At 38.4% G+C, this 8692-nt stretch overlaps 1 long non-coding RNA gene across 1 annotated transcript; it reads right to left on the bottom strand.

Moving 5' to 3' along the window:
- Nucleotides 1-2229: 2229 nt before the first annotated feature.
- Nucleotides 2230-8189, bottom strand: LOC127428467 (uncharacterized). The gene is made up of 4 exons (XR_007895112.1): nt 7788-8189; nt 7131-7314; nt 3946-4016; nt 2230-3842 (listed from the first exon to the last, which is right to left on the bottom strand). It is a non-coding gene; the product is annotated as an uncharacterized LOC127428467 (long non-coding RNA).
- Between the last annotated feature and the right edge of the window lie 503 nt (nt 8190-8692).

Here is an 8692-nt window from a genome sequence, read left to right as displayed (position 1 = left end):
ACTTTCAGGATTTCGTAAACATGGGTCAAACACGGTGCTACTCTGAAATGACAAAATGCAATAATCACATTTGGTCAAAATCACAGAGTTCGAATGTTATTGATCTGTCCTGTGACAGACAGGTTTGCCTCAAGATGCTCAGATTCATAAAAATGGAATGTGAATATTGCAAAACTTGTCAAATACACAATAAAAGCAACTTTTCTCAGTTTCTGTGTTAGCGAAGTCATTGAGTTTTGCCTTCTTTGAACGTAATGATCATGCTGCTGCTTACATTATAGGTTTTGTGTTGGAGATCTCAGAGAGGTCCTTGGCACGGACACGCCCAGGAAACTGGCTCAGCCTTTCTGCGATTCCACTGGCTGACTCTGTGTGATGCTTGTTTGCTGTGAACCTGACGTCCCTGCCCTTCCAATTCCAAATCCACACATGGGAAATAATAAACTGCATGCAGAACAGTGTACTTACTTCATCACTCTGTTTCCCCACACTTTATTGTAAAATATTTAGTTGGTGTCCCATCCCCAGATCACAGACATCAACATAGGTTCAAAATGTAGATATAGAGTTTGTTTAGAATTTTTATGACCCACGGCACCTACCCCCTTAGTTCGAACAGTTGGAGCCATAACAATGTGAGTCATGTCCTAGGTTTTGCAGATATTATATATTAACTGTTAATGTCAAAATGTCATGTTAATGTCATTTTTTTGTAAAGGATCTGCAGTAAAGTATTGCTTTGTCTGCTTACTCCTCAAGGTGGCATACTGCACCTTCATTTGGAAAGCACTTTAGGAGGGACACACAAGGGAACGCCTTAGAAATTAAGAATTAAAAGTTGCTGAAGGAAGTATTGATTCTGGCCCGTAGGGGTTGCTAAGTCTGTGATATAGTGGTTACATCTGTAATACAAGTTTTGAGTTTTAATGCCCAGTGAAGTTCTTAGTTATCACTTAGTTGTGTTCCTTTTACAAGGTCTATGATCACCCACTGTGGTTGCAAATGTTCATGAATTTGCAAATCATTTTCAACTTTACTCTGTAATTTCATTTTAACACAAATAAAACCTGTGACTCTATGCATTATGACAGCAAAGTCAATAGGAGCACAGATTTAGAGAAAATCTGATCAAATCTATAACATGACAACTCTCTGCACAGATGGAGAGTCTGTTTAGAACAATACGTTTTTATTTTGCATTTGGTTTATTTTGGTGTTAATGAAAAAAGTTTTCCATAAATACGTGACATTAATGGTGACATATATTTGGCAAGATATACAGTATGACAGCAATTATGTCATTTTTCATAAATATACAATAAGAATATAAGCTACAAATGCACTAGTCTCGCAATAATGGCATTGAAACATTGTAGAAACAGTTGTAGGCTGGTTGACGAAAGAAGTATTAGATTACAGACTACATAAAGTAACCTATAATAAATCAAAATATAAATTGCAACTCTTGTGTAAAACTTTTCTCCTGACTAAACTGTTGAGACAAATTCTCTTCATTTCATTTTAGCAGGATTCTTTAAAAAAAGATTTGATTTCCATTCACTAAACTGAAAAGGATTTGCCTTCAGCTCTGTAATGCACCCTTATAAACAATCTTGAAATCTAATATAAATTTCAAGATGATGGTTTTCAGGCTAAAAGACAAGCTGTAGTGCCATCTGCACAACCGTTCATCTCATCTCAGTCCACAGAAAAAAAGGGAATAATAACGTGAATTGAAGTTTGATTGTGCTCTTATTTCACAAAAGCATATTTCAATTGAATGACAATTATTCACAACATAACGTACTTTCTTAACACCTCACTAAACCCTAATTACTAAATAACTAAATTATCCAGTTGGGGTTACTGAAAATATTATATCTCAGTTTATTGTTTAGTAACCCTTGTATTGTACTATCTTTGTACCAATGCATTATGTTTTGTAATAATGTATTAGTGGCATAATATAAAGAAAGAACGATTTTCTGTATGTAGGTTTAAAAGTTGTTTGGCAATGTATTTTATTCAACTCTAGATACCACCTAGAGTTAAATAAAAGACATTGCCAAACAATTTTCAAACCTACATACAGAAAAACAATCTTTCTTTATATACATTATTATTATTCACAGTGTATTAGTACAAAAACAGTACATTGCAAAGATTACAATAATGGCGATATTTAGTTACATTTGTGTACCACTGAAACATACCAACCTTTGAACTGAAATTCAATCATTTTTTTAGCTTGCTGTACTTATAGGCTTTGAGCAAGTTGCAAGTTATTTATGTAAGGCTTTTGTGATAAGGTCTAACAAAATGTAAATTATTAAAATATATATATATATATGCCCATGTGCTTATATATATGCCCAGGTTGGGGGTTCAAGCCCCAGCACCGCCAAGATGCCACTGTTGGGCCCTTGAGCAAGGTCCTTGACCCTATCCGCTCCAGGGACGCCGTATCATGGCTGACCCTGCACTCTGACCCCAGCTTAGCTGGGATATGTGAAAAAAAGAATTTCACTGTATATGTGCAAAATGTATAATGTGTGAAAAATAAATATAATTATAATTATAATTATTATTATTATTATTTCCTCACAACATATACTGAAGGTTTGGGCAGATATATGATCAAATATTTATAAAACAATTGTGGACAGTCATTAAGATTAAAGAAATAGCAGCGTGCTGGTGTTAGAAAACAATAAACATATCAATAGACAATGATAATTAAAGCATTTGAAATTGGCAAAGACTTTCAGTGATAGACTAACACCAAAGTTTGACACTATTTGCAAACATTTTTAACGCTGATATAAACACAGTATATTACAATAAATAGGATGTTCAGTTCAGTAGCATTTACATGGCAGCACAGCAAAAAGGAGAGAGATGCTGGAAGATAACTGTACAGATAATCAACTGTAGAACACACTGTACGCTTTTAATGTGTCTCAGTCTGAACAGAATTTTGAAGGTTGATGCTTTTTGGTCTGTTCCTTCCTCAGAAAACATTTTGAGCTGAAAGTATTTTTAGAGTGAAATCACATTTATAATGCATTTGAAACAGAAGCTGCTAAATTAACTTAAATGTGACTGAACAGTGCTTAAAAGTTTTTTGTTTGATTTTTAAATACACAAAGAAACGAAGAGTACTTATTTTGCTATTAACTATTTTTATTGATTCTATGATTCTATACAAAAAAAATAAAAAAAATAAAAAAAAGAACATAAAGAGTCCATCTGACATTTGTTTGAAATTATGTACACTGATATGAGATTAAGTAACACTTCATAGAGCACCTATTATTAAGAGCTGAGCATAAATAAACTGTATTCATTTATGACATTTCCATGATCATTTTTCAATTCAATTACTTTTTCAAGCCTGGAAATCACAGTTTTAAAACTCCCTGATATTTCCAGTTTTCCAAGACAGTGGGAACCTTGTCTCATTATGGCACAATTACTACGTGTCCATTTGTAAACAATTAATGTGAGACGGGTGTTAATAGGGAGTGAAAACAGGGTATGAAAGAGATGCTGTAGATTAAATGTGATGCAGAATCAGAGGCATCAACATTAGACCTATTAGATCTGAAAACAAAGTGCAAAAGGTCCTGAACGGGTCAGTCATTATTATAGGTGGTGCAGAATTAGCCTTTCAAAGCACTTATGTAACAACAGAGGTTAATGCAACTAGTAAGTAGTCAGTCTGGCAAAAGTCTGTTTTATTTGGGAACTGGAGTGATAATAGAGGTTTCGAAGCAGGCTGGCACAGAACAGTTAAGACCATTTGAAGATGTCAGCACTGGAAATTAATGTCCTGTTGTTTTCTGAGAGAGAAAGCAGAGTCTACTTATTAAAACTATTAGCCAATGCTAAAATTATATTTATGAAAAGGATCATCAGTTAATATAATAATTGTCCGTAACTCACCTCATATTGGACCTGCTGTTGCACATCAAAACAAGACTCTACAGGTTTGTGTAAATCATCCATATTAGAGACTAGAGATAAAAAGAAAACATCTCGGTTACTTATGTAACCTCGGTTCCCTGAGACAAAGGGAACGAGGCATTGCATCAGGAAGCTAATGCTATGGGGAGTGTCCTTCTAAACGACCTAGTTGAAACCTTTCTACAATAACGGCAGGATTGGCTATGGTGTTTAAGCCCGCCCTTTAGGCGCAAAGCTGTCTGGTATAAAAACGGGCAAGCAAACACCATTCCTCAGAATTTTCTGACTGAGAGACAAAGAGCGCATCGCTCGCACCTCAAAAAACCCTGAGTCTGTAGTGCAGCCAGCTTACGTAATGTCTCGTTCCCTTCATCTAAGGGAACCGAGGTTACATACGTAACCGAGACAGGAAGCTGACGCAATGGGGAACAGATTCCCATCACGCCGCACTACACAACATAACCTTCCCAGAGAGGAAAGATGATGCCGCAGTCTCACGGCGACCGACATGAGTATGCTGCAAGTGAATGACCCTCATGGTCAGCCAGGAGGGGAACACTCAGAATATATATATATATATATATATATATATATATATATATGAACTATGGTCATAGAGTATGGATTAACCCCTTCACGAACCCAGTCGGAAAGGTAGTTTATTTATATTGAAGCACCTGTAACTTCGGTCTGAATGCAGGCGGTTGTGTAAAGTGACAGGGAGCCCGTACTTAAAAAGAGGGGCATAAGTATATATTTGGCCAATAAAATAGCAAGCACTCTAGACAGAGAGGACTTGTTTTGAGAGAGACGTTATATCTAGGTTGTAAAACCTTACAAATTTGTTTTGAGAAGACCATCCTGCTGCAAAACATATGTGTTGTAAGGACACCCTGTTCATCCATGCCCACGAAGATGCCACACCTCTAGTTGAGTGTACTTTAACTGCAATTGGGCAATTCGCACCCTACGACTCGTAAGCCAGGGTAACCATATCAACGATCCAGTGAGAAAGTCTTTGCTTGGAGATGGACATTCCCCCGTGAGCACACTTAGGACCAAGTTAGGTCCCAAGTCAGGCTGTAGCCTGGCGAGGGGGATTTAGCTGCCCCGCCCCCTAGGAATTATGTTTAAATCATGTTTTCCTATAGAGGTGCCAGTTTCAGGAGCGTGATACACAGATATATTCATCACATAAACTTTGAGCATAGACGGAGTGAGCCCTGCATCCGATCGCTCTTAAGAAATGTATGAATTTCAGGTATGGGGCAGTTCACTGGGTCTTTGCCGTGTGAAAAGCACCAATTAGTGAACACATTCCATTTCAGTGCGTTAAGGCGTCAGAGCTCTAGCCTGTAATTTGGTGTTCATAACCGACCGAGCCAATTCTGGCTCATCTGCTGTGCTCCGTTCAAAGGCCACATGTGTAGGCTTCGCAGCTCTGGCTGGGGATGCCAAACCGTGCCTTGTGTTTGAGAGAGAAGATATTTCTTCAGCTGTATTTCCCATGGAGGCCCATCCAGTATTTCTACCATCTCCAGAAACCAGGACTTTTTGCGCAACTTCGGCACAATTAACAGAACTGTTTTCATGTCCACTCGGACTTTGCTGATGACAGAATGAAGGAGGCACTCTTGGGGAAAAGCATACTTGCGTTTCGCAGGCCATACGTGGGCCAGCGTGACATGGTGACATATATACGCCACTACTGTCGTGTTGTCCGAACGAATCAGAATGTTGTGATTCACAATATCAGAATGAAAAGCTCTCGAAGCTAGAAAGACAGCTAGTAGCTCTAAGCGGTTGACATGTCACGCCCGTTTTGCACCTGTCAAGGTGTCGAAAGTCGGGCATCCATCACACACCGTGCCCCAACCTGTGTTGGATGCATTTGTGGCCAGCACTTTCCTTCTAAAAACTCGCAGTTCCCTCAAACGCAAATCTAAAAAGCAGCCTGTAACGCAGTACAATTTGTACACGAAGTACACGTCCTTCAGATCTATTGACACAAATCAGTCCTGAGGACGGATGTGCAATAAGGTCTGTTTCTGAGTTAACATTTTGAATGGGTGCATTGCGAGCTCACGATTCACTAAAATTATCCAAAACGAGAGACGTTACATCATACCCAGCGTCAGAACCGCCAAACGTGACAAGGCCGCACGCTCCTACAGAGGGCTGAAGCTCGTCATGCACATACTGTATTGGCATAGATGCAGTACATGGTGATTGAGGGGCTCGCGGGGCATGTGCCGGCACGAGGTCTACCTCAAGTTCATCCTGCTCGACCTCACAGCCCCGCCATACCTCCTCGTGTGATCCCTCGGGCGTCACAGTAGAGGCGGGTGGGAGGGTACGTGAGGCTGAATCATCCTTCAAAACGAGGGTGATTCGCAAGCGAAGTGTCTTAAGATACATGCCCTCATAGTGAGGGCAGTCTGTTTCTTTGAGAGCTGTCTCTATGTGGGCACGGCCCAGACAGCGAATGCAGCTCTCATGCTGATCTGGCGGCGGGATGTGTGCCTCGCATAAGAAAACACTTACGGAACGACATCTTTAAAAAGACACGTAAGTGGCTCTTTTAGTTTTTATATATATATATATATATATATATATATATATATATATATATATATATATATATATATTTCACATACATACATACATATACACAACAACACAATAGCTTATAAGGATACAAAACTCCTGCCGAAGCGCTGCGGGGAATCAGGAAGCTGAAGAGGCCCGTTCACCAGCGAAGCTTCGAGGCAGAGTAAATGTTCGCCGGAACACTGCAGGGGAGCGGAAAGTGTTCTCGTTGCCATGAAGATCCTGCCTGCTGACTCGTGTATGTTGACAGCGAAGTAGTAGAGGGCTTCTAGACGAGAGGTGAATTGCTGTCTTGAAAGAAGAAAATTCTGAGGAATGGTGTTTGCGTGCCCGCTTTTATACCGGACAGCTTTTGCTTAAACACCATAGCCATTCCTGGCAATGTTGTAGAAAGATTTTAACTAGGTCGTGTAGAAGGACACTCCCCATTCAGGAGCTGACGCAATGTCAAGTGTACTGAATCGTAAGGAAACCTGATTCATATGTACTGGATAGGCGGGAGATTGGCATAATAGTAAAATAGATGTTGGGCTATAATGTTATAAAATACCTACAGCCAAGTTGTGGATGGTCCATGCTGTCCCATCTAACAAGTTTCCCTGAATTTGTCCCCCTTGATCCATTGGTTTCTGTTTCTTTCTGTCTGTTCTCCATGTCCCTCCTGTGCTTGTAGTTGCTTTTCTGTGTTTTCGGTTTCCTTGGAATTATGCTCTTTCTACTCACAATTTCCATTTCACACTTAAAAAAAACCCATAAAAGACTGTTATTAGGCTTGTATATTTTATTTATCTTGTTTCATTCAGGTTGAATACGGAAAAGAACATTTCTATTCTATTCTATTCTTAGGCCAGTATACCATTTCTGAATAAGAAACTCTTCGACAATAAATCCTAATTTAAGGTCATGCATTCTGGCAATGACAGTATTTACAAGACATTTACTAAGCCAATCATCGGTAAGGTAACATTTTGAATGATGGTGAAAGGTGCGTTTATGAAGAGCTCTATTTCTAAACACACACATTTTTTAAAACTACTAAAACTCACTGCCTTTGTCAATAACATGCACTAAATTTCATTGAGCTGTTTTACACTCAACTTTATGCTGAAAGTTTGACAAGGTAATTTAGACCAGGTTTAGTGCTGATACTGTTTAAGATAACTTCAGATAATACCTTCAAAAAGGACTATATTACTGAGAATGATACTTACCTCCACATGCGAAGACAGGCAAGACAAACTCCATGTTTTTTAGAGTGCTCTGACCTCGCTGCTTCGTAGAAGCCCAACCATGCCTTTTCGTAGAATCACATCACACCACATTACAATAATAACTACAGATGCATTCTTGGAATTTGTGAGGACTTGAGTTCATTCTTTTCCTGTTTATACCAGATGTACTTCTCTTTCCGTTGGTGTGCATTTGTGTCGTCCAATTTTATATCCTTTTTAGATCCTGTATGATTTCTTCTTTCAAGACAGTGTAGTCCATTTAATAGCCTCTAAATAAAAGAACAATATAGACTGATAAAATTCTAGAGAGATTTGTTTCTGTTTGGCCATTTAAAAAAAATTATAATAATTTGACCTGCAAGTGGAATGTGACTTGCAAGAAATGAAAGTGAAAGTTCAATACTTAAGTATCAGAAAAACAGACACTGTGTTACTATGTCCATACTTCATTAAGTAGCACAACCATTTTTAACTGTTCTAACAAATAGAAATGTTTTTGAAATATCAACTTAGCACATTAAAAAAAAACCTTGAGTACTATTAGCACATTATGTGACACTTTATTTTCTTGTAGGCTGCATGCCTGCTCAAAATCGGGCTTTGACATCACAGGTAAAAATGCAATTGTAAAATAACTAAAAATATAAAACAATGATTTAAAACAATAGGCTAATACTAATTTGCTGCATTGCATCTGAGTGGAAGAGAATCATAAGTTTTTTAAGAGCAAAAAAGTTTTGTGTTTTCAAACATTTGAAGGGTTATATACACAGATGAGCCAAAACATTATGACCACTCACAGTTGAAGCAAATAACATTGATCATCTCCTAACAAGGCCACATGTCAAGGTCTGGGTAGATTAGATGGCAAGCGAACAATCAGT

This window comes from Myxocyprinus asiaticus, chromosome 38 (genome assembly GCF_019703515.2).
Source record: "Myxocyprinus asiaticus isolate MX2 ecotype Aquarium Trade chromosome 38, UBuf_Myxa_2, whole genome shotgun sequence".
In the NCBI taxonomy this organism is placed as follows: Eukaryota; Metazoa; Chordata; class Actinopteri; order Cypriniformes; family Catostomidae; genus Myxocyprinus; species Myxocyprinus asiaticus.
The sequence above is the reverse complement of the archived record's forward strand: the minus strand, read 5'-3'. Positions and strand labels throughout refer to the sequence as shown.